This window comes from Macaca nemestrina, chromosome 2, assembly GCF_043159975.1.
Source record: "Macaca nemestrina isolate mMacNem1 chromosome 2, mMacNem.hap1, whole genome shotgun sequence".
NCBI classification, from domain to species: Eukaryota; Metazoa; Chordata; class Mammalia; order Primates; family Cercopithecidae; genus Macaca; species Macaca nemestrina.
Window position 1 is genome coordinate 106,840,125 of NC_092126.1, and position 27,382 is coordinate 106,867,506.

General features: G+C 39.5%; 1 protein-coding gene and 1 pseudogene across 3 annotated transcripts in view; both read right to left on the reverse strand.

Moving 5' to 3' along the window:
- Positions 1-27,382, reverse strand: part of LOC105480296 (anoctamin 10) — a 257,728-nt gene that overhangs the window by 121,550 nt on the left and 108,796 nt on the right. The gene's annotated exons all lie outside the window — the stretch shown is intronic.
- On the reverse strand, positions 550-27,003 carry LOC105480295 (large ribosomal subunit protein eL20-like; annotated as a pseudogene).

Consider the following 27,382-nt stretch of genomic DNA (forward strand, 5'->3'; position numbering starts at 1 on the left):
AAGGATCTAGAACTAGAAATACCATTTGACCCAGCCATCCCAGTACTGGGTATATACCCGAAGGATTATAAATCATGCTGCTATAAAGACACATGCACACATATGTTTACTGTGGCACTATTCACAATAGCAAAGACTTGGAACCAGCCCAAATGTCCATCAATGATAGACTGGATTAAGAAAATGTGGCACATATACACCATGGAATACTATGAAGCCATAAAAAAGGATGAGTTCATGCCCTTTGTAGCGACATGGATGAAGCTGGAAACCAGCATTCTGAGCAAACTATTGCAAAGACAGAAAACCAAACACCACATGTTCTCACTCATAGGTGGGAACTGAACAATGAGAATACTTGGACACAGGAAGGGGAACATCACACACCAGGGCCTGTCGTGGCGTGGGGGATGGTAGGGATAGCATTAGGAGATATACCTAATGTAAATGACGAGTTAATAGGTGCAGCACACCAACATGGCACATGTATACATATGGAACGAACCTGCACATTGTGCACATGTATCCTAGAACTTAAAGTATAATAAAAAAAAAAAAAGAAAAAAGAACAAAGTTACAGGACTGACACTATCTGATATGAAGAGTTAAAACAACAGTAATCGGGCTGGGCATGGTGGCTCACACCTGTAATCCCAGCACTTTGGGAGGCCAAGGCAGGTGGATCATGAGGTCAGGAGATCGAGACCATCCTGGCCAACATGATGAAACCCTGTCTCTACTAAAATACAAAAAATTAGCTGGGCGTGGTGGCGCATGCCTGTAGTTTCAGCTACTCGGGAGGCTGAGGCAGGGGAATAGCTTGAACCTGGGAGAAGGAGGTTGCAGTGAGCCAAGATTGCTCCAGTGCACTCCAGCCTGGCGACAGAGGAAGACTCCATCTCAAAAAAAAACCAAAAAAAAAAAAAAAAAAAGTTTCAAAACATAAGAATATAGATATATAAGTGGAATATAATAGAGTCCTGAAATTGAGACACATATATATGGCAAGATGAATGTAGACAAAGATGTGAAAATAATCAATGACCAAAAAGGGTCTCTTAAACAAATGACTAGAGTAACAACTGGATATTCATATAGGAAAACAATGAACCTTAACCTCTATCTCATACTATAAACAAAAATTAACTTGAAATGGATCATAGATAGAAATGTAAATGTTAAAACTGTAAATCTCACAGAAGAAAATCTTCAGCACCTTAGGGTAACCAAAGATTTTTCTGACAAAACATAAAAAAGCAATAATCACAAACACACATTGCAAAACTGTACTTTAACAAAAATTAAAAATTTGTCTTCAACACATTATGTTAAGGAAATGAAAAAGCATGTCATACACTGGGGAAAATATCTGCAACACATGTATTATATTTGACAATTAACTTGTATATTGAATATGTAAAGATCACATAAAACTCAATAATGAAATGATAGTGCAATAAAAATGAGCATAAAACTTTAACAGAATGTTCAGAAACAATATGCTAATAAACACATGAAAAGATGTTCAATATCATTTGTCACCAGGGAAATGCAAACTAAAACCACAATGAAATATCAGTGCATCTACCAGAATGGCTAAAAAACAAAGCTAAAAACTGGCAATGGCAAATATTTGCAAGGATTTGGAACAACTGAAACTCTCAATCATTGCTGGTTGAAGTTTATGTCAAATGCTAACACCGCTCTATAAAACAGTTAGAAAACTCCTTACGAAGTTAAACATGTACTTATCATGAGACTCAATCATTCCACTGAAGTATTTACTCTAGAGAAATAAAGACATATGCACATGAGAAATGGGTACAAGAATGTTCACTGCTGCTTCATTCATAATGGTAAAAATATGGAAACAACCCAAATGTTCATTAATGGGTGAATGGATAAGAATTCTGTGGTATATTCATACAATGGAATAAATATTTAGCAATATAAAGAAACAAACTACACACAATGACATGGATGAATCTCAAAAGCATTATGCTAAATAAGAAAAGCCAGATATAAAGAATACTTACTATGTTATTCCATCTATATGAATTTCTTTAACAGGCCATTGTCATCTGCAGTGACAAGAAAGCACTTCAGTGACAGCCTGTGCTGGGGAGTAGGAGGGACTGATTGCAGAGGGGAGAAGGAAACTTTCTGGAGTGATAGGAATGTTCTAAATCTTCTTGTGGTGGTTATTTTGGATATATACAATTGTCAAGACCTATCAAGCTGAACATTTAAAATGGGTCCTCTTTATTGTATGTAAATTATACTTCAAGAAAGCTGATGAAGAATAGTGCATAAGGTATAATGCAGTGATCCTTCTTTAACTCTTCTAATTTTAACTGCAACAGTAATAAATACAGTGTTAGACAGAGATATTCACAAACCAAATTGTAAAGACAATTAAAAGAAAATACAAACGAACTTACGAGTTTTCCAGTCAATTTATAGCTATGAAACTACATGGAAAAACACTGACACTTTAATTAGCTTTCATCACAGTGATGGAGTTCTTAGCATTGAGCACAAGTACCCTTTTGTGGTGCCTGGGGTTGTATAATGTGAGCATCTAGGTCATATTTTAAGCTTTAATTATAAATCCTTTCAATACACAAGTTATTTTCCTTTCATAGCAAAATTACTTTCCTGCTTTGGCCATAATGTGTAGTAATTTTTAGCAGTGATTTCTTATGTGTTTAAAAAATCGCTGTGGACACAATGCTGGTAGGTGGGTAATCCTTAAGGATTTCACCAAGTGGTCTACTCTACAAGTTGGTTTCATAATGTCCACAACTGTTTCAGTCACCATGGCATCCCCAGTGTGCAGCACAGTATTGGCACATGGGCCCTTGGGAAATGCTGAAAGGATTATCACCGACCCAAAACACTTTCCTGTAACAGAAAGAGCCCTGGAAGAATGGAAGCTTCCTATGCAGGAGTCAAAGAGTGACAGAGCAAAGGCTACACCAGTGGAAGAACTACCACCATGTGCCTGGTATGTGTGTACATGGCTTTCTAGGACTGTAGAAAGAGTGAATTTTCCAGATTTCTGGAGCTCACATAAACTTTAAATGTAAACCAAGCTTTACAAAGTTCCCACAGCACCTAATGTTTCACCTGTTTTCATGAATGCATCCAGGCTTCAAACTAAACAATCTCAGCAGGTCAGAGTGTAGTGGCGGTAACTCAAACCTCTTCCCTAAACCTCTCAGTGGGTTTTCTTTTTTTTTTCTTTTTCTTTTTTTCTTTTTTTTTTTTGAGACAGAGTCTTGCTCTGTTGCCCAGGCTGGAGTGCAGTGGCGCAATCTCGGCTCACTGCAACCTCGGCCTCCTGAGTCCAAGCGATTCTCCTGCCTTAGCCTCCCGACCAGCTGGAGCTACAGGTGCACGCCACCAAGCCCAGCTAAGTTTTTGTACTTTTAGTAGAGACATGGTTTCACTCTGTTGGCCAGTATGGTCTCAATCTCCTGACCTTGTGATCCGCCCACCTCGGCCTCCCAAAGTACTGGGATTACAGGTGTGAGCCATCACGCCTGGCTGGATTTTCAATGAGCTGCTTTTTTTTTTTTTGAGACAGTCTTGTCCTGTCACCCAGGCTAGAGTGCAATGGCATGATCTCGGCTGACTGCAACCTCCACCTCCCAGGTTCAAGCGATTCTCCTGCCTCAGCCTCCCGAGTAGCTAGAATTACAGGCACATGCCGCCATGCCTGGCTAATTTTTTGGGGGGTATCTTTAGTAGAGATGGGGTTTCACCATGTTGGCCAGGCTGGTCTCAAACTCCTGACCTCATGGTCCACCCACCTTGGCGTTCCAAAGTGCTGGGATTACAGGCGTGAGCCACCGTGCCCGGCCTAATCAGCTGCTTTTAGTGATTTGCCCCGCTGACAATTCCTTCGGGTTTATATTGATTTCATCTCCTGTGGATTCATCAAATTAACAGGACTTGAAGGCACATGACCTGTCAAGAATCTTTCACTATTCTCTTTTATAATATTCCAGGTCCTGTTCAGGTGTTTCATTAATTGCACTGTTAGGAGTGAAAATTGTGAAGGCTTCTGGAAGTGCCAAGAACCAGTGCTTTTACCTGTATAAATGAAGCTACCCTAAATAAGAGATGCATGGTGGTCATTGCACAGGTATCACAGTCAAAGGTTTCTTCTCCAGAACGCCACCACTAAGGAAGCCCAAGGCTTTAGTCTCCCATTAACCCTAAGCATACTTCTATTCTCAGTGTTTAATCTTCTTCTAATGACTAGAGTTTTTAAGTTTTTGTAGCGGTTCACATATGTCTGTATATATATTAATTCCACACACCCACAAACATATATTTTAAATATAATCCAGCTCTTTCTTAGACAGGAAGCTCCATGAGGCAAGGAATTTGATCATCTGCTTTGTGATGGCTAGTGCCATTGGGAAACATTCTTGGACACACTGTGGGTAAACAGTCAATGTAAAGCTTAACAAATGCAGATGTTGCTGAACTTCAGAGAAGTACCAACAATTGGAGTTGTATTTTAAAAACTACATTCTACTTTATAACAGTTTTATTCATAATTGCCCAAACTGGAAGCAATTGGAATGTCTTTCAGTAAAAAAATGGATAAATAAACTGTTGTATAGTTATATAATGACATATTACTCAGTGGTAAGAAGAAATGACCTATCAAACTGTGAAAAGACATAGAGAAATCTTAAATGGATACTGCTAAGTAAAAGGAGCAGGTCTGAAAATGCTGCCTACTAAATTATTCCAACATTCTGGAAAAAGCAAAACTACAGAGACAGTGAAAAGATCAGAGGAACCTGTTTGGGCTATGGGGAGTATGGGAGATATATGGTCATTCATTCATTCATTTAGAGGCAGAGTTTCACTTTGTCATCCAGGCTGGAGCTCAGTAATGCAATCATGGCATATTGTAGCCTCGACCTCCCAGGCTCAAGCAATTCTCTCACCTCAGCTTCCTGAGTAGCTGGGAGTACAGCCGTGTGTCACCACACATACAGCTAATTTTGTGATTTTTATAGAGAATGGTTTTTACCATGTTGCCAGGCTGATCTCAAGCTCCTGAACTCAAACGATCTGCCTGCCTCTGCTTCCCAAAGTGCTGGGATTATAGGTGTGTGCCACTGCACTTGGCCAATATATGGTAATTCTACTTTCTGCATAATTTTTCTATAAAACTAAGACTGCTTAAAAAAATAAAGTTTATAAATTTATAAATTACATTGTAAATCAAGACTGTTTAATGTTACATCATTAAACAGATATAGTCTGATTGTAGAATAATTTTCCATTAAAGTATTTTTAGAAGGATGTTATAATGATTTCTTCTCTTACATAACACTGTTGTGATGACCCAGAAAATATTTAGAAAATACTTTCCCCCAGTTGGAAACCTATTTATAGAAACATCAAACACTCAACCCCAGTTTTAACTAACAGAAAAAGTATATCCAATTAAAACAGAAGCATTAGGAAAAAAATCAAGTATAAATAAAACATTTATTTTTTCCTTACTTACTTGCCATAAAACATCTTCTATTTAGGAAAAGACAAAGTTTTAAAATTCAATGCTTAGGAAAAGGAATATTCCTTGCAAGTCTAGATTTTCTACTCTTGATCTGAAACCTCATCATGTCCCTCTGCTGCAGAGGACGAGTGTTCAGGGCGTCTCGGTGAACATCAAGGGTGTTAAATTCCACATGTAACCAGTTTTTCTGATGACTTTCCTACAAATGATACACTCCCACAGGTACTTCCATATTATGATGACATCCCATGCTTCTAGACACAATTTCTAATATAATATAGTGACAGAGGAGCAAGTTTTTAAAAAAGAAAAAAAAGAAAATGAAGCAAGCTGGACATGCTACTCAAGAGGCTGAGGCAGGAGGATCACTTGAGACCAAGAGTTCGAGGCTGCAGTAAGCCATGATAGTGCCACTGCACTCCAGCCTGGGTGACACAGTGAGACCCCATCTCTAAAAAGAAATTTTTTTTAAGAAAAATGAGGGGGGGGGAAGGGATAGCATTAGGAGATATACCTAATGTAAATGACAAGTTAATGGGTGCAGCACACCAACATGGCACATGTATACATATGTAACAAACCTGCACGTGGTGCACATGTATCCTAGAACTTAAAGTACAATAAAAAAGAAAGAAAGAAAGAAAAATGAAACGAAACATCATAGGAACCAATCAGATCCACACTGTGGAACAATCTACATGAAAACTGACCTTGCCTCTTCAAAAATCAATATCATAGTTACTTTATCAATGAAGATCACAAATAAATGGATGAAAAAGGTCAACATTATTAATAATTAAAGAAATGCACGTATGAATACCATGACACACTTATTAGAAAGCTAAAATTAAAAAACTGACAATACCATGTGCTGACAAGGATGCAAAGTAGCTGGAACTCTCATACACTGCTGGTAGGAATGCAAATGGCACAGCAATTATGGAAAACAACTGGCAGTTTACAATGTCAAATATTCCATTACTATTTGACTCAACAATCCCACTCCTATGTATTTACCCAAGTGAAATGAAAACTTGTATTTATGCAAAAACCTGTGAGCAAATGTTTATGGCAGCTCTATTCAAAATCACAAAGGCTGGAAAAAAAAATCAAAATATTCCTCTTCTACAGAATGGAAAAACAAGCTGTGGTATATCCACATGATGGTACACTACTCAGCAACAAAAAAGGAACAAACTATTGATAAATGCAAGAACATGGATGAATCTCAAATGCATTACGCTAAGTGAAAAAAAAAACAGACTTAAGAGCCTACGAACCACATGAGAAAGGCAAAACTTGTAGGGAGAGAGAACAGATTAGTGCTTAACGGTAGGGAGAGAGTTTGACAATGGAGGGAATTTTGGAAAGGAGGATGAAACTTCTATTTCTTAATTTTGATGATTATTACAAGAATCAATACAAAAACACACAGGTCTTTACACCAAAAAGTATGACTTTTCCTGTATGTAAATTTTTTTAAAAAACACTTAAAATTTGTAAAATGAAAAAAAGTCACTGATATGGTGGGTAGGGGGAAAGGCTGATAGAACTGTTCAGGTTTAAAAGAGACCAAAGAGGCTAGTCTGAAGTTATCACAGTGAGTTATCTCAATTGATTGTTTACGGTCAGTTACAGATCAAACTCCTTGTTCCGCTCTTTCCCCACTCTTCTCACTACTGCACTTGACCAGCCTAAAAAAAGAAAAGAAAGAGAGAGAGACCAAAGAGGCATAACAACCAAATGCAATGAATTTCAACTAGCTCTTCCTATTCGACGTAGGAGGAAAAATTGCTATAAAAAAAAAATTGGAAGACAACTGGGGAAATGTGAATGAATATAGACCACATTTTAGATGGAATTATGAAATTCTTGTTAATTTTCATAATGTGATAATGGCAATGGGATTAAATAGGACACTATCCTTATTCTTAGATGTATGCTGAAATATTTCGGGTAAATTGCCTTGATGTCTGCACCTTACTTTCAAGAAGTTCTTTTTTTAAAGTTGTGTTTTTATCTATATGTGTTTGTATGTGCATGTATATACACAAAAATAAAACAAATATAAGCAAAATGAAAAATATAAATAAATGATAAATATGAATGACAATTGCAGAATCTGGGTTAAAAGAATACAACTATTCACTGAGCTTTTTTTAGCATTTCTGTATATTTGAAAATTTCAAAATAATAAGTGGAGATAAATCATTCACAAAACTAATCTTGGCAAACCAGTGTGTTGTTGAGGGAAGAGAGAGACCCTCTCATATTGTTTTATATTGTTTTATACTCAGAAAAGGAAAGAGAAGCGAAACTAAAGGGAGGTAGCCTGGCGCCTAGGCACCAGACCCAAAACCAGGCCTGGGCCTGCCTGACCTAAGCCTGGGAGTTAAAATTTGACCCCGACCTAGCAACCGATGTTATGTATAGATTCCAGACATTGTATGGAAGGACACTGTGAAACCTCCCGTTCTGTTCTGTTTCACTCTGACCACCAGCGCTTGCAGCCCCTGTCACATACCCCCGGCTTGCTCAATCGATCACGACCCTCTCACATGGACCCCCTTAGAGTTGTGAGCCCTTAAAAGGGACAGAAGTTGGGCACCTGACAAGCTCAGATTTTAAGATGCTAGCCTGCCGATAGTCCCAGCTGATTAAAGCCACTCCCTTCACTATCTCGGTGTCTGAGGGGTTTTGTACGCGGCTCGTCCTGCTACATTGTGAAATCCTCTCTGGAAGATTTTTCGTCCAAAATGTCTTTTTTAAATAGCTGTTTTCCCAGTAGACAGAATCAAAATTCACGTACAGCATTTGATTATTTCTCTCTGATCTCTTTTAAACATGATCAGTGCCCAATATTGGACCTCTGATGATGAGACACTGTCCACTTTGCTGGCCTGATTCCATGCCCAGTGCTGTCTATGCTCTCCTCCTCGATGTCATAAGCCACGTCCTTCCTCACTGCTAGGCTCCTGCCATGTCACTCTACTTGCTCCTCTTTCCTGCCATGATAAAGCTGGTCTGGAACGCTCTGAGCCCCACAGGCACAGTCAGAGACGGCATGACCACCCCTGTGGTCTCAGTGCCACACAAGCCTCTCCCACACTTTTCATGCCACTGTCATTATTTGTTGACTTTTCTCAGGTGCCAATTTACCAGAATGGGAGGAAAGAAATCCCATTCACTCTTCTATCACTTTATGCCCAATACAGTTCCTAGACACGCTGAAGAAAATAGTTGTTTTAACTGAAGGTTTCTCAACCTCAGCGTTTCTCAACCTCAGCACTGCTGACATTTTGGACTGGAAACTTCTTTGTTGTGGGAGCTGCCCTGGACGTTGTAGGATGTTCAGCAGTGCTTAAATATTGAATAAATGAATGAATGATCCTGAGGTATTCTTATACAAATGGCAATTATTGGGTGGGGTTGTGGGAAAGGCTATACAAAGAAAATTACAACCTCTGAAGATGGAGAGTTCTGGAGTCAGTGACAGAGGCCTGGTGATGACAGTGAGAGTGCAGCCCAAGTGACAACACAGCTGGGCTGAGGAGGGTTCAAAGTAAACACACACATTCATTCCTCCCAGCCAGCATGTGTATACAGTTTTGGAATGGTCCAAAGAGCATTTTTATATTGTGTGCAACTGAGAGAAAGTGGTATAACAGAGGTCTTTTTGGTTTTGGTATAAAGCAATTTCAAGCAAAGGCAAAATGATGATCATTGATTTCAACCTAGGATATAAAGGGCCATATAAGACTGATTACATGTGGTCATACCACTTGCTGAAAGTTTCAGTGCTTCCCTCCGGCCCCCGAATTTCTTCCTTTTTCACATTAGAAGACTGTCAACTCACAAGAGAAAACTGATGGGCTCAGAGGACTTTATCAGGCTTGATTATCAAAACGAATATGTTGTTTTTCCAAGTCGATAAAACACTGGAGAGCTCAAAGCAGGAGGAGCAACATCTCCCCAGAAAATGAGCGTTTTTCTTGCTGGCAGCTAAGCTTCTTGGTGGACAATAAACCAAAACAATCTCTCCTTGATTGCATTTTTGACTTGTAAATGTTTTTAATTGGCTTAACCAATGCTCTCATTAAGAGACATATTCACTAACTTTGGTTCTTCATAATAAATTTATATTTTAAAACAGCTCTTTGATGCTTAATTCAGAGAAATTAAAACAAACACTGGTTAAAAAGAATGAATGTATAAATAAGTCAAATATCAACTATAACAAATCATCATTTAAAAATATGATCTTTTAGTGGTATTTTAGAATAAATACATGTATTTGATTTTTATGTTTAAAGAAATCTGCATTTATGGTCATTATAGATTCAAGTTGCCACATAAAGAAATGCTGTTATCATGCAACAAAACAGATGGTCCCCAAAATCCTTGTAAGAAATCTATCTATCTAATCTAGTCAAGGGGAGAGTTTGAAGCTCAGTTCTCTCTCCGATTTTATTATCACTAATTATTTTGTAGAAATTTTTTTGTCCTTTGGTTTTTAACTAGACATGATTATTTAAATATATAATCACTATAGAAGGAGAAAAGAAAGAAACACAGAAAAGCCAAAAGAAATACATTACCCAAATCTTAATAGCCAGAGAAAACTACTGGTGTTAACATGGGATTATATCCGCCCAGGCCATTTATACAAAAGCAAACGTCTACACATATGCCTTTATAAGCTTTTCACTTAGCACTACGTCATGGCTGTCTTTCCAAGGATAAAGACTTACATACAGTTTTGTTTATAGTGGCAAGATATATCATTATAAGGATGGGTCAACATTTAATCAATTGTCTAATGTTGGACACACAGCTCCTTCTCAGTCTTGAACCTTACACACAACATTAGTATGAAGAACCTGTGAATTTTTTTCTTAGAGTTTCTTTCTTTGGTGTCATTCTTATAGTCAAGGTCTCCCCACCCAAAGATCAGATAAATATTCACCTATAATTCTTTCCAGCCCTTTTATGGTTTTGTTATATTCATATATTTAACTTGACTGAATTTCATTTCAGTGTATACCTTAAAAGAGTGGACTTTATCCACTCTCCCCACATGGCTTGCCATTTGTACCAGCAACATTTAATAACAATTAATCATTTTTCCACTGACAAAAAATGCCTACCACAAATCTGCGGTGGCGGGGGGGCGGCGGTTCTTTGTTTTTGTTTTGTTTTTGAGATGGAGCCTTGCTGTGTCGCCTAGGCTGGAGTGCAATGGTGCAATCTTGGCTCACTGAAACCAATCTCTGCCTTCCAGGTTCAGGGCTGTTTCCTGCATCAGCCTCCGGAGTAGCTGGGATTACAGGCGTGTGCTACCACACCTGGCTAATTTTTATTTTTTAGTAGAGATGGGGTTTCACCATGTTGGCCAGGCTGGTCTCGAACTCCTGACCTCGAGTGATCTGCCCACTTCACCCTCCCAAAGTGCTGGGATTACAGGTGTGAGCCACACACCTAGCCTACAAATTTGTATGTATCTATACTTTTGACAGTTCGTGGACTTTATAATCTGTTCTATTTATCTGTCCATTTATTCTGGTGCCAATATCAGAATTTTTCAGTTACTGTAGCTTTATTTTCTTCAAAAATGTCCATGGCCATTATCTCATATTTATTCTATGTGATTTACTTCAGAATCATATATTCTGATACCCTGTTTGCTCATTATTGTCATTTTATAATGTTAACTAGTTTACTCTGGGTTTTACAATATTTTTTTCTGTTAGCTTATCTACTTTTCCCCTAAAATTATCATGTATTTAATCATGTCTAAATAAAAACCAAAGGGGAACAAAATAAAATTCCAAAAAATAATTGTTGGTAGACCTGAAGGTTGCCCCCAAATATTCGGTTTATTTTGGTGATGTCTGTGTACCCAGTCTCTGAATGTTACTGAATCCTAAGGTAGAAAGAGTCTCTACCTCTTCTAGGCCTGCTTTTGGTCTCCAATTAGCAGGGTCTATAGTGGTCTACTAGCATTTGTTAAATTCATTTCTTATGTCATCCCACCAACTGTCTCAGAAAGGGAAGCCATTGGCTGGTTCTTGGTGTCTTCCTGAAGTTGGTCTGTCCTTCACATGTTATATCAGATAAAAACTTCTCAACACCTATAGAATGCAATGGACATCACTTCCCTGCCAGCTCCCTGTTTTCTCCTTACTTTTCTTTTTCTCAGTTTATGGAGTTTTCTCCTTACTTTCCATTTTCTTTGCAATATTTATTGGTTTCTTCCCTTCCTTCACCATCTTCCCAGGAAATCTTGAGTTAGATCACTTTGTGGAACTTTGTATGAGCAAGTTATACCACTAATAAACATTAAAATAATGAGACAGCCTAAGATGAACTGCTCAAAGAAAAAGAAGACTAGCTCTGAATTCATGCATGACCACACTATGTATTTTGAAAGAAGAAAGAAAATATAGCAAAACTTGCCAATCAATAAGCAATTTGCTGATCAATAAGTAATTTCCCTGTACTACTCAATGCAGGCAGATCTCCACAGTGGGCAGATACAAGAGTTTTTGTTTTTTTTTTTTCTTTTGACATGGGTAAAATTTCTTTCATTTGAGAAAGTAATGTGTATGCATAGTTTTAAAGAATAAAGACAAAGAATACACAGAAATGATCTCCCATCCATTCCTGCTCTGCATCCCTCTACCATCCTACAGTGTTCTCCCCAGAGACAGGCCCTGTTATTTATCTACTGGTTTACAAACAGAAAAATCCTTCATTATCCCTCAAATTAAAACTGATCAGCATATTTAGATGATATGATATTGAGAAGATACAGTATGTAATTGTTAAGAAAAGCTAGAATAATATCAAAGGTATTGTACTGGATAAAACTTAGGCAGATGCACAAAAAAGATGTACTACCTCTCCCTTTTTATTAATAAATATGAAAATAATTTATAAATCATTTACTCAAATATTTACTGAGCATCTACCATATGCTAGGGACTGTCCTAAGTGGTATGGACAGAAAATGAGGCAAGACATACTCCATCTACTACCCTCCATTTCATTTTATTAAGATAATTGCTAATAATAGCTGACAGTTATATTTTCAGTGCTAAATCAAAATGTCATCACATAAAAGTCATTTGTGAATCAAATGGAACAATCTCAACACAGATCTAAAACTCTTAATGCTTCCTTGGATCCTGGACCATAATACCATAATACTGTACTTGCGGTAAGCTCAGAGCAGGAAGGAATGGCCTGATGACAAATCATCCCCATCTTAATGTCCTAACATCCCCTATACTGTCAGTCGACCTTGGGTGTGTTCACACAAAACAGCACACAGGAAGACGCGAAGGTGACGTGGCCTTCCTGTGTGGTAAAGGCATAATCTTAACATAGAAGGTGCCTGTTGCTCTTTATGGGCAGAAAAAAGAGCCAGTATCACTTACAATTGGACAGACCTCTTTGGTAGGGGCCAGCCAACCTGCACACCAGAGGCACACATGGGGGAGCGAGGGTGGAATGTTGAGAAGTGATTTTCCAACGGCCCATCGCTAAGGAAATAGTCCCTGTTTTTTCAGCTCACACTTTACTGCAATGCTAACTTTGTGCCAGGCCCTATTCTAAGTGCTTTTCATATATTTACTCATTTAATGCCCACAGCAGCCCTATGAGGCAGAAACTATATTTATTCCCATCTGACAGATAAGGAAACCGAGGATCAGAGAGGTTATGTACCCTGGCCAAGGTCACAGTTAGTGGGCTGTCTATACGAGCCACATGGAGTGAGGTTCTGGAGATGGAAGTTGGGGTTAGTCAGAACTGATGCCTTAAAATGTCCTTGTCAAAGTTGCCTCTTCTATGCAAAATGATAATTCTGAAGTCAGCAACCTAAAAAACAGCAGCCATCTATTATGACCTCACCACTGTGCTACGTGTTTTATAAAAGAAAAGCCCAATCCTAACAAACCCTTTAAAGCAGGCACTTTAACCACCCATTTTATAGAGTAGGAAATTAAGGTCTGGAAAGTAACTTCCCCTAGCTAGTGAGATCTGAAGTCAGGATCTTAGCTGTCTGACTCCAGGACCCATGCTTTTTTCATTTCACTACAGTAACTATGTGTGAGTGAGAAATTCCAACATTACCACAATCAGAAAAATAGTGGCTCTGTCTGCTCTGATGGTTTATGCTTGTGCTAACACAGGCTGTCCTCCTAGTGGGGAGAAGTCTTTGGCACAAGTAATTAATTTATATTAATGCTTAGCTCTCACTCCTATGTAGTATTCATATTTGACACAGTATAATTTTTCTCATTTTCAAACACAGATTATTCACACCATACATATGTAGCAGATAATTCAATAATAAATTGACTGTGATCAAACACTTGGCAAAAGCTTGAGAAGTCAAATAGTTTTTAAAAGTCTAATATTTCCTTAGACTTCCAAATTGTCTCCATTTTAAGGTTAGAGCATCTAAAAGCAAACCAAAGTACCTGTCTGATAACATTATAGCCCCCTACAGAAATGCCTCCACAAGTTAGGGTACTTGAGAAACTATAGTGAACCATCTGAATGGTTTTCTAAAACTATCTTGAGGACACAGAGTATTGTGTAAATCCAGGTTCCCTGATCCTTTTGTTTAATAACAGGAAAGAGGCACTACTTTTTTCTTTTCACTTGTGCTAACATGAAAACATAAGAGCAAGCAGTAAGGCCTAATTGTATAAAAACTGTATCATGTCTTACGCGGTAAGAACACACTGTCCCTCTTACCCCAGATGTTCTCTAAAAGTTTCTGTACCTAATTATCCTATCTACATTTTAAACGTTGTTCTTACTTTCTTTTTCAAGTAGGTGAAGTTAGAAATAAAAAAATAAATATTAAACGTTGATATATTTATTAAGTTTAATATTAATATTAAACTTTGATATATGGTTAATCTAAAGTTCAATAATCTATGAAAAATTATCAAATTCACAGGACTCAACAATAAAAAAGAACCAGAGAAGTAAAGACCTCTAATGAAATGCGATTGGTACATCTGCCCCGAAGAGAGCTTTTTGAAAGGAAGGAAAGGAGGGAGGAAAAAGAAAAGTTGAAGGCTGCAGACATTTCTAAGTATTAAAGTGGGTAGACTAAGCAGGAGAAAAGTTAATTACCAAATGGTTAAAGCCAAAGTGTAATACTGGGACCCGAGAGACTTCTGGATTAAACAGACGAACTTACGTCTGCTCTCCCCTCCTTCTGAATCACCATAAAATGACAGCCCACAGTGCCTGGGCCTTGGGGAACCCCAGGAGATAGAGTCTAGGCCCTCAGAAGGGCTGCAGAAGGACAGAAGACACTCCTTGTCCCCTCTCTGTCCTTCAGAGCCCCATCCCCTCTCTCACCCAGTGGAAGACAAAAGACTTCCTATCACGTGAGACTGGACTACAGACAGCACCAGGGGCAGTAACACAATAATGAAAACACCTTTCCACTAAAAGAAGAATTAGGGAGGAAACAGAGACAAGGCAGAGATCAGAAGAAAAGTACAGAGGGATAACACTGTATTCATGAAATAAAGTACAGAATGCTATTTTCTAAAAGGAGGTGGGAACATTCAGAGAATAAAAAAGAACTCTTGGATACTAAACTTATGACTGCTGACATTCAATAGAAGAATTGGGAAATACAGTTAAGAAAAATCTCAAAATAGACGAACCCAAACAAACAAGGAGACACAAAATAGGCGGAAAACATATAACAAATGGTAAGTCCAGAAAATGCAACAGAGGACCAGAAATAAAGATAGAACATGGAGAAAAGATAATTCTCAAAGAAATAATTCAAGGATTTCACAGAACTAAAGAACAGGTGTTTGTAAGTGTGAAGTCCCACTGGTCGAGGAGACCACAAAGGCATATCATTGTGAAATGTCAAGACACCAGGGATAAAGAGAAGACTGTGGAAGCTTCCAGAGAGAATGAACAGACCCCGTGTAAAGGATCAGGGGTCAGGCTGGCATTAGGCTCTCAACAGCAATGTTAGAGGCAATGGCTAATATCCTCCAAATTTGGAGGGCAGATGGGCATAACGATGTCTGCAGATATGCAAGATTCCAAACTCTCTCTCATGAACCTGCCAAGATAAAGGAGGAGGTTACAAGAAAGGGGCACGGGGCAGAAACAAGAAGCCAAGTGAATTCCCAAGAAGTTGGGAAGTGAGGACAAAAACCCTGCAGCCAGTCTGGAGGTGAATTGCCCAAATGGGAAGGGAACAACATAGTTCCAGGAATACCCTCTCCAAGGAAAACAACACAACACACTGAGAGGCTGTCTGGTGTGTTTAAGCACACTATGTTTAGGAAAGAATCAATGATAGATACACAGAAACCAAACAAAGAAAAAACAAGGCCGTTTTCAACTCAATTATGCTTAAGGAAACATAATCATGGCACACTACGTAGTTATCTACAAATACAATTTGCACAATAATACAATCACTAAATATTGATTTAACTGAAAGTTGTGATGTGAAACTACACTGGCAGGATGGAACACAAAGACATTCATATTTTATAGTAGAGAGTCAATAAAACTGAAAAACATAGTATTTAGAAATATAGAGGTAAACAGCAGAAAAGGGCTAAAACTTTGAGTCATATACTCTAGGAAATTGGGACAGGGCAGAGACCCATTCTTCTGCTATTACTCTTAAAGGAATATTTGACCTTTAAAATTATTTATATGTATCACTTTCATAAAAACAAAATATGATTAGATAAAAAAGCTGAATTTTCTTGGTCAACTGTAAGTGAAAAAAATGAGTAAAATGTAGTTTTTAAATTACGGCAGGTACTAAGACTGATACTCAATTTGTGCCTATAAACCAAAAATAAAATTCTAAGCTCCCCATCTGACTGAGGGTCCTTCACTCAGCCAAGGGCATTCCAAAGCTAACCTGAAAACTAGTTCAGGCCATGATGGGACATGGGGGGTTGAACATGCCTCATTATACCCTCCTTCCTTTGGAATTCAGGCCCAGATGACCAGCATTAACATCAAAACAGAGACCTTAAGACTGACAGAAATGATAGGAAATATTTACAATCTATTATTTCTGAAGCCCACTATCTGGAGGCTTCATCTGCATGATAAAACCTTGGTCTCAACAATCACTTATCTTAACCCAGACATTCCCTTCTATTGATTTTCATGTTTTTAGATAATAACTCTTTCAACCAATTGCCAATCAGAAAATCTTTTAATCTACCAATAACCTGGAAGCCAGAGGCTTTCCAAATCACACTAAAATGACAGTCCACAGTGCCTGAACCTTGGTGAACCTTTTGGACCAAACCAGTGTACATCCTGTATATGTATTGACTGATTGATTGATGTCTTTTTTTTTTTTTTTTGAGACGGAGTCTTGCTCTTGTCGCCCAGGCTGGAGTACAGTGGCATGATCTTGGCTCACTGCAACCTTTGCCTCCTGGGTTTAAGCAATTCTCCTGCCTCAGCCTCCCGAGTACCTGGGACTACAGGTGTGTGCCACCACCCTTGGCTAATGGTTTGTATTTTTAGTAGAGACTGGGTTTCACTGTGTTAGCCAGGATGGTCTTGATCTCCTGACCTCATGATCTGCCCACCTCGGCCCCCCAAAGTGCTGGGATTACAGGTGTGAGCCACCGCGCCCAGCCAATTGATGTCTTAGGTCTCCCTATAATGTATAAAACCAAGCTGTAGCCCAACCACCTTGGCACATGTTCTCAGGATCTCCTGAGGCTGTGTCACGAACCATTGGTCACTCATATTTGGCTCAGAATAAGTCTCTTCAAATATTTCACAGAGGTTGACTCTTTTCATTGGCATGCCTTTAGAGAACCATGGGATCTCATGATTAGAAGCCCCTGAACAATCATCTGATATGCCACCTGCTTCCCAGCGTGAGACCAGCTATGTGAACTGTGAACAACTCTGCCCCTAGGAACTGCTCCCAACACAGTTATGGCCCCCAAAACATCATACCCAGGTAAACACACTAACTTTTCCATAGTCATAGATGGCCAGGCATGACCCTGAAGCCTCTTCTCTGCTGGGTTCCTACTTCCACTTCTCTCTAGCTTCTGAGGGGCTCTCTCTGAGTCCCAGACTGTGTGACCAAAAAGGCCTTAGGCAATAGCTCCTAATCTCACATCCCTCCAATCTGGGAGAGCAGCCAGACCAAGACAGACTACTCTTTGTGGCAATTTCAAACCTTGCAAGGATGGGCTGCAGGGTGGAGCCTAGGCTGGGTGCTCATGTGCTTACCACTGGGCAGGGAACAGGGCAGGGATGGGGACACAGTCCGCACCAGGAGCAAAGCTGTACCCTTGCAGTCAGCTGAGGGAGGAGGGTCATTCTCCAGGAGAAACTGGTAATGGGTAGGCAATCCATGAAACAGGCCATGGATGGTAAAGAAAGAGAATGTTTATTAAATTTGTCTCTTGAAAGATTCAATTTTTGGTCATGTTTGAGAATTAATTATGTCTTCTCTAACTAATAATTTTATGCTATAAGCTTCCTGTGCTCTGGGACATGGATGGATGATCAGCATCAAATGCTACAAAGCAGGAATTCAACAAGATGATCATTTGTTTTTAAGAAAATCTCTCTTTGTTTATTTCCTGTGGAAATAATGACTTCCTGGGTAACTGTGGCAAGAGTAAAAAAAATCTGCTTCCAGACCTTAAACCTTTTACTCATAAGTTTAGTAATGGGACATTTTTATAGAGTTTTGGTGACTTTACAATTTTTGTCTTCAGGTGGTGTGTTTTTTGTTATTTCCATTTGCATTGTAAAATGGTATCTCATCAGAGGAGCCAAGCTGCTAGAAATAGATTCAAAAGTAACAGTTCATGTTGATGCCTCTGGGGTAACACATACACTCGGTCTGGTTCCTAACCATGCCATAGACACAAAAAACTAAAATCAATTGCCTCAGCACCTCACATTGCTCAAAGATACATAAGCCAATACTATCCACGTGATGGATAAGTGTTAACAGAAAAACAAAACTGTAAAATATCTCAAGATGTTTACACTGAGCCAATATGAGTGACCATGGCCCAGTGTTCAGTTTCAAGATGTCCTGAAACAGTGTGCTTGAGGTGGTTGGGTTACAGTTCGGTTTTATACATTTTAGGGAGACAGAAGTTACAGGCAAAAACGTAAATCAATACATGGAAGGTATACACTGGTTCATCCTAAAGAGGTAGGATACCTTGAAGCAGGGGCTTACAGGTCACAGGTGGATTCCAATATTTTCTGATTAGCAATTGGTTGAAATAATTAAGCTTTGTTTAAAGACAAAAGAAATGCCTGAGTTAAGTTAAGGGGGGCTGTGGACACCAAGGTTCTTTGCTATTATTATTTGATACAGGGTCTCATTCAATTGCCCAGGCTGGAGTGCAGTGGTGCAATCACAATTCGCTGCAGCCTCAACCTCCCAGACTCAATGATCCTCCCACCTTAGCCTCTTGAGTAGCTAGGGCTGCAGGCACACACCACCGTGACTGGGTTTTTTGTTTGTTTGTAGAGATGGGGTTTCACCATGTTGCCCAGACTGGTATCAATCTCCTGGGCTCCAGTGATCTGCCCACCTCAGTCTCCCAAAGTGTGGGATTACAGGTGTGAGCTACAGGCCCAGCCAGACCAAGGTTCTTGTTATGCAGATGAAGCCTCCAGGTCGCAGCTTTCAGAGAACATAGAAGGTAAATGTCTCTTTTCAGATCTTAAAGGTAACAAATTCATTTAATCTCTCCTAGATCCCAGAAAGACCTAGAAGGGGAAGGCCTGGCCACATTAATGGAGATATCTCTACAGATGCAAATTCCCCCCACAGGAAACAGTTTTGCAGGGCCATTTCAAAATATATCAAAGAAATATATTTTTGGGGTAAAATATTTTTATTTCCTTCAGAGTCGGCTGTCATATGATGCTATACCAGAATCAGGTTGGAATTTGCTATCTTATGTGCCACTCTTTGTGGCAACAAAGTGTCTGTTTTATCAATCTAATAATCTCTATTTCAATGTTAATGCTAGTCAGTTGTGCCCAACTCCGACAGGGAAAGGGTGTAACGAGGTATGTCTAACCTCCCTTCCCATCACGGCCAAAAACACAGTTTTTCAGTTTTCTCTGAGGCCAAGACAGGGTCCATTCAGTTGGCTGGGGGACTTAAGATTTTATTTTTGGTTTACATCATGGAGGTTGGGGCCGTGTTCTCCGTCAACAGGCACGACCAATTGTCTTAAGTATTTACAGTTTATGTCTTTTTTTTTCTTTCTTTTTTTTCACCGGGGCGTTCCTGAGTTTATTTGGGGCACACCCGGGCGAAGGCCCTGGACCTAGAAGGTGTTGGGCCTCCTGGTGGTGAAGCGCGGCTAGTGCTGACCGCGCAGGACCGGGTGGGGCAGCAGGAACTTGATCTTGGAATCGTGGCTTGACGGCTGGCCGGCGGCACTTACTGGCTGCGATCTCCTCCACCTTCATGATCTGGATGGAGTGGGTCCAGGCGCCGTACCGGGCGCCCATGTCTCGCTAGTACTGGATGACAGCGCCTGCGGTGGTCGGGTCCTGGTATTCCCGGTGTCAGGCCTCTGAGCCTGAGCTAAGCCATCAAATCCCCTGTGACCTGCACGTATACATCCAGATGGCCTGAAGCAACTGAAGATCCACAGACGTGAAAATAGCTTAACTGATGACAGTCCACTGTTGTGATTTGTTTCTGCCCCACCCTAACAGATCGATGTACTTTGTAATTTCCTCCACCCTTAAGAAGGTTCTTTATAATCTCCCCTACCCTTAAGAAGTTTCTTTGTAATTCTCCCCACCCTTGAGAATGTACTTGGTGAGCTTCACCCCCTGCCCCCAAAACATTGCTCTTAACTTCACCGCCTATCCCAAAACCTGTAAGAACCAATGACAATCCCACTACCCTTTGCTGACTCCTTTTTCGGACTCAGCCAGCCTGCACCCAGGTGAAATAAACAGCCATGTTGCTTACACAAAACCTGTTTGGTGATCTCTTCACACGGACACGTGAAACACCCGGTACATGTTGTGGGTGCTGCTCTGGGAGTCATAGCGCAGCCAGATGCCAAAGTTCTTCACCCGCAAGGGGGACTTCTCAAACACCTGCCCACAGTAGACAATCTCCCCTGAAGACTTCTTCATCTTCTTTAACTGAGATAGGAAGTACCAGAAGCGGGTCTTGGCGATGACATCATTAGGCGCAAAGATTCGCATGCGGTAGAGGGGCGGTGTGTGGCATTTGGGGGGGGGCGGGCAGCGACCCACCACCTTGCACTCTCGTAGTGTGCCCAAGGCCTTCATGGCATCCTCTCCGCGCTCGCCGCCACCCGCAAAAGGTACAGTTTATGTCTTTACAGTTAATTGCACTTGAAGAAAATAAAAATATTTTACCCCAAAGTATATTTCTTCGACACATTTTGAAATGGCTGCCACAGGGCCAGCAGACAGAAGTGGCCTTGTAAAGCTGTCTCTTGTCGGGGAAATTTGCATCTGTAGAGAATCTCCATTAATGCAGCCAGGCCTTCCCTTTCTAGGCCTTTCACAGATCTGGGAGAGATTGAGTCTGACACCTTTACAAGTCTGAAAAGACATGTTTACTATCTATTCTCTCTAGGGGTTCTAGCTATAAGGCTTCATCCACATAACAAGGCCACTTTTGCTAGCCAAGCCTCCTTTCTTCTCTCCCCTATAACCTGTCTTGCCATTAAAACCTGTTTTGGGCCACACTCTGAGCCTGCGTTCTTTTTATAACCTCAAGGTGGTATATAAGCTTCTGTACCTTATTGAGGGGTTGGATCTTCATTCTGAAAGCTCCCATGTATACATGTTAAATAAATCTGCCTTTTCTCCTATTAATCTGCTTTTTGTAAATTGATTTTCAGTGAACCTTTACAGGGCCAAGGGGAAAACTCTCCTTTGGCCCTTAGGGTGAACAGTGAAGGAAGACACAAGGGGCACAAGAGGATGCAGCAAGTTTTCACAATAAGACTAGGAGATTACACAGTTTGACAGAATGAACTCGTCATTATTTTTCATTTCAGGTGCTCAGAACATGTAGTTCGATTAACTGGTATTGAAATTGCACGCCAGAAAAAAACATATATTTCTCTTTTCTTTTCTTTGAGCTAGAAGACTAGTTTGCTACAAAACAGCCTCTTTCCCTGGTGAAAAAAACAAGGGGTGAAATTTAAAACCTGTTTTTAATCTCATGACCATTAGAGGCCTTGATTTAAAAAATAAATAAATAAATAAAGCGACTATCTTACAAAAATCAACAACTACCTAAACATTTACAAATAAAAATCTCCTTTCACTGAAGAAGTATTCTGTTATAACGAATCACTGGAAAAGAATAAGCCTGTAACAGTACCCTTTGCACCAAAGAATGCCTTAAGGGTCCAGAAGTCCTTGAATATTATTTCTTCTGATCCTCACAGCAATTCCATTAGGCTGTTCTCAACGTGATACATGGATGACGGAAAAACAGCCTGAAGTCAGAGAAGGTTTGCATAAAGTCACTCAGCTTACAGGAACCAGGGCTGCAGCCAGGCTTTGACATTTAGCCCTGGCCAATCTCTTTCTGATAAATCCAGTTTCCTTCCCCTTCTCAGATCTCCAACTATGCCACAACAAAGTCTTGCATGGTGTGTGTGTTCCTCTCCTCTCTAAATATTCCCTCCTGTTGCAATAAGTTTCCAGCCTAAAAATGTGAAATTTAAAAACTTTTTATCTAAACACAAGTGAAATAAAAAGCAAAACAATGAGATAACCAAAAACCTGGTAACTTGGAAGGGGGGGAAGAAAAGTATTTTAGAGGACTCCTTTTAAAACAAGGTCATATTTTAAGATCATAATAGTGAAAATTAAAAACTCAGTAATACTCTACACCTTTATTAATATTGGGCAGTACACATCATCACAGAACAGATATTTAATATGTACTCGAACTGGTCCAGACCATAGAAAACGATGGAAGGCTCCCCCTAATTCATTCTAAGATGCTAGAACACACTTAATACCAAAGTATGATAAAGAAAAACAGAAACCAATTTCACTTATAAATATTGATGCAAAGATTCTAAATCAAGTACTGGCAAATAGAACCCAGAAGTGAATTTGTTACAGTAGGTAGCTAGTTAGGCATAAGCAGGGCAGGAAGGTGCTCCCAGCACCCATACACACACACACACCTGGAATGTGAGGTGACCATCAGGTGATGGTCAGGCGGTTGCTGACTCTCTTTCTAAAATAATAATTGATCACAGCTGGTGCCAGAGAACGGTAGGCTCCTAATAGATAGAGAACACCTGAAACTGGTGAGCAGCAGCTTCCCGATAAGATCTCAAGAGTTGGACAAGTGGGCTCAGGCATGCATATTAAGAGGCAGAATGGCAGGGGGGGTGGGGTTTAAATGGTATATGACCTTCCAGGGACATCTGACTGGTAAGGACCTCAAGTGAGCACGTGTACAACTCCAGTAAACACACTGTGCATGCTCATCTCCCAAGCACTAGTAGGCTACTGTGCACGTGGACATCCCACCTCAAGGGAAGAGTCAGAAGGAATCCAAGACCCCGGAAGTATGTCAACATACAAAACCCTAAGTCAGGCCAGGCACGGTGGCTCATGCCTGTAATCCCAGCACTTTGGGAGGCTGAGGCGGGGAGATGACTTGAAGTCAGAAGTTCGAGACCAGCCTGGCCAACATGACGAAACCCCATCTCTACTAAAATCGCAAAAATTAGCCAGGCATAGTGGCAGGTGCCTGTAATCCCAGCTACTCAGGAGCCTGCGGCATGAGAATCACTTGAACCAGGGAGGCGGAGGCTTCAGTGAGCTGAGACTGCACCATTGCACTCCAGCATGGGAGATAGAGTAAGACTCTATCTCCAAGAAAAACAACAAACAACCCTAAGTCAAAAGTCAAACTGCACACTTCATCTCACAAGTCACCTGCTTGGCCCTCTTCCAAGTGGACTTTACTTCCTTTCATTCATGCTCTAAAGCTTTTAAATATATTTTCAGTCCTGTTCTAAAACTTGCCTTGGTCTCTCCTTCTGCCTTACACCTTGGTCAAATCCTTCTGAGGAGGCCAGAACTGAAGTTGCTGCAAACCTACATGGATTCACCACCAGTAACAAATTAACAGAAAAATATACGGAATATAATATAATAATATAACATGGTTTATTTCAGGAATGCAGAGATGGCTTAACATTAGCAAAACTATCAACATAATTTATTATATTTTTAAGTGAAAAGATAACCATACAATAAAACATAAAGGTTGGAGGATGGCCGAATAGGAACAGCTGTGGTCTACAGTTCCCAGCGAGATCAAAGCAGAAGACGGGTGATTTCTGCATTTCCAACTGAGGTCACCAGCATCAAAGACCAAAGGTAGATAAAACCACAAATATGGGGAGAAACCACAGCGAAAGGCTGAAAATTCCAAAAACCAGAATGCCTCAGAAAAAACCAGAGGGCTCTGAAATAACACCACACATCTACCACCATCTGATCTTTGACAAACCTGACACACACAAGCAATGGGGAAAAGATTCCCTATGTAATAAATGGTGTTGAGAAAACTGGCTAGCCATACGCAGAAAACTGTAACTGGGCCCCTTCCTTACACATTATGCAAAAATCAACTCAAGATGGATCAAAGACTTAAACTTAAGACCTAGGACCATAAAAGTCCTAGAAGAAAACCTGGTCAATACCATTCAGGACATCGGCATGGGCAAAGATTTCATGTGTAAAACACCAAAAGCAATGGCAACAAAAGCCAAAATTGACACATGGGATCTAATTAAACTAAAGAGCTTCTGCACAGCAAAAGAAACTATCATCAGAGTGAACAGGCAACCTACAGAATGGGAGAAAATTTTTGCAATCTTCCCATCTGACAAAGGGCTAATATCCAGAATGTATAAAGAACTTAAACAAATTTACAAGAACAAAGCAAACAACCTCATCAAAAAATGGGCAAAGGATATGAACAGACACTTCTCAAAAGAAGACATTTATGCAGCCAACAGACATAAGAAAAAATGCTCATCATCACGGGTCAATAGAGAATGCAAATGAAAACCACAATGAGCTACTATCTCATGCCAGTTAGAATGGCGATCATTAAAAAGTCAGGAAACAAGAGATGCTGGAGAGGTTGTGGAAAAATAGGAACACTTTTACACTGTTGGTGGGAGTGTAAATTAGTTCAATCACTATGGAAGACAGTGTGGCGATTCCTCAAGGATCTAGAACTAGAAATACCATTTGACCCAGAAATCCCATTACTGGGTATATACCCAAAGGATTATAAATCATTCTACTATAAAGACACATGCATATGTATGTTTACTGTGGCACCATTAACAACCGCAAAGACTTGGAACCAACCCAAATGTCCATCAATGATAGAATGGATGAAGAAAATGTGGCACATATACACCAAGGAATACTACGCAGCCATAAAAAAGGATGAGTTCATGTCCTTTGCAGGGAATGGAAACCATCATTCTCAGCAAACTATCACAAGATCAGAAAACCAAACACCACATGTTCTCACTCATAAGTGGAAGGTGAACAATGAGAACACATGGACACAGGGAGGGGAACATCACACACTAGAGCGTGTGAGGCATGGGGGGTTAGGGGAGGGATAACATTAGGAGAAATACCAAATGTAGGTGATGGGTTGATGGGTGCAGCAAACCACCATGGCACGTGTATATCTATGTAACAAAACTGCACATTCTGCACATGTAACCCAGAACTTAAAGTATAATTTTAAAAATAAATAAATAAATTCATGCTTCAAATAGTTGATAATGCCTATCCCTTAGGACATCAGACAATTTATTTAATATGCCATTTATTTATTGAAATTATTTAAAATAATGGCAACTAAACAGGCTTCCGCATTTCCACAAAAAAGGACCATTAGCTCTTGAATGAGGTAAGAAACACAATAAAAAATAATTTAAGGTTAAAAAAATAATAAAGGTTAAAAAAGCACTTGCTATACAATTCAATAGTTATTCCCAATTAAAATAAATAAACAGCAAACGACCTAAAATAGAAGTAGAAAAATATACTTAAATAAAAATCACTTACTACAAACGTACAGCAAACAACTCATTATTATTATTAAGAGACAAGTCTCATTCCGTTGCCCAGGTTGGAGTGCAGTAGCATGATCACAGCTCACTGTAATCTCAAACTCCTGGATTCAAGTGATCCTGCCTCAGCCTCCTGAGCAGCTAGTACTACAGGCATATACGACCACACTAGGCTAATTTTTAAATTTTTCAGAGACAGGGTCTTGCTTTGTTGTCCAGGCTAGTCTTGAAGTCCTGGCTTTAAGCAATCCTCCCACTTCTACTTCCCAAAGTGCTGGTATTACAGGCATAAGCCACCACTCCTTGCCTGCAAACACTTTATTAAATGGTGAAATAATAAGGCTGTTACTATTCAAGTCAAGACTAAGACAGAGATGTTTGCAATATTGTTTTAAGCCCTAGCTAATGCCATAAGAGAAGACATAAAATAAATAATATAAGTGGCCAGACATGGTGGCTCACGCCTGTAATCTCAACACTTTGGGAGGTTGAGGCAGGCGGATCACCTGAAAGTCAGGGTTTGTTCAAGACCAGCCTGGCCAACATGGTGAAACACTGTCTCTACTACAAATACAACATTAGCTGGGCATGGCGGCAAGCGCCTGGAATCCCAGCTACTCAGGTGGCTGAGGCAGCAGAATTGCTTGAACCCAGGAGGCGGAGGTTGCAGTGAGCTGAGATCATGCTATCACACTCTAGCCTGGGCAACAAAAGCGAAACTCCATCTCAAAAAATAAAAAATAGAATGAATAAATGAGTATTAGCAGAAAAAAGAAAACATTATCCTTATTTGCAGCTATGAGTAGGAACCCAAGAAAAACTAACAACCAATTATAACTAATAAGAGGGCTTAGTAGTTATGGGATATATTTTTCAAAAGTTCTTCTTTACAGTAGTAATAACTAGTTAAAAATGAAGATTGATTAGAAAAATACTATTTACAAGAGAAATAAATGCAACGAATTACCAATGAAAAACAAGGAAAGTACAGAGCTTATATGAAAGAACTATAAAATTTTATTGAAGTATATATAATAAACGATTGACAAACAGAGACAGTGAATACGTTTTTAGGAGGATAAACTCATCACAAAAGTGTTACTCCTTCCAAAATTCACATACGAATTTAACAGAATTTCAATCACAGCCTAATGAATTTTGTTGAAGCTAAACGAAATAAGTTTAAAGTTTACATAGAAAAGTAAATGTAAAAGAATTATCAACAAATTTCTAGTGAAAAATTGTAGTAGGAAAATTTTTAGGAAAAATTTCTCCCTATCAAATACTAAAACTTACTATAACAACTATAATCAAAACAATATGGATTGGCTCAAAAACAGACAAAAAGGTCAGTGAAACAGAAAAGAATCTCAAAATACATGTGATAAAAGTATACTTTAGGTTACTGGAAAACATAGTGTAATAAATTATATAAATGACTATTCCTTTGGAAAATATGAGGTTGGACTCCTACTTCAAAACAAAAATAATGAAAAAAAGTAATTTTGAAATTAATGCAATATCTAAATGTAAATAAGATACATAGCAAACAAAATTCAAAACTCCCCCAAGAAATTCTGAGGATTATTTGGAAGTCTTAAGCATAACAAGAAACCAGGAGAAACAAAGAAAAATACACACTTGGGTTATATAAAAA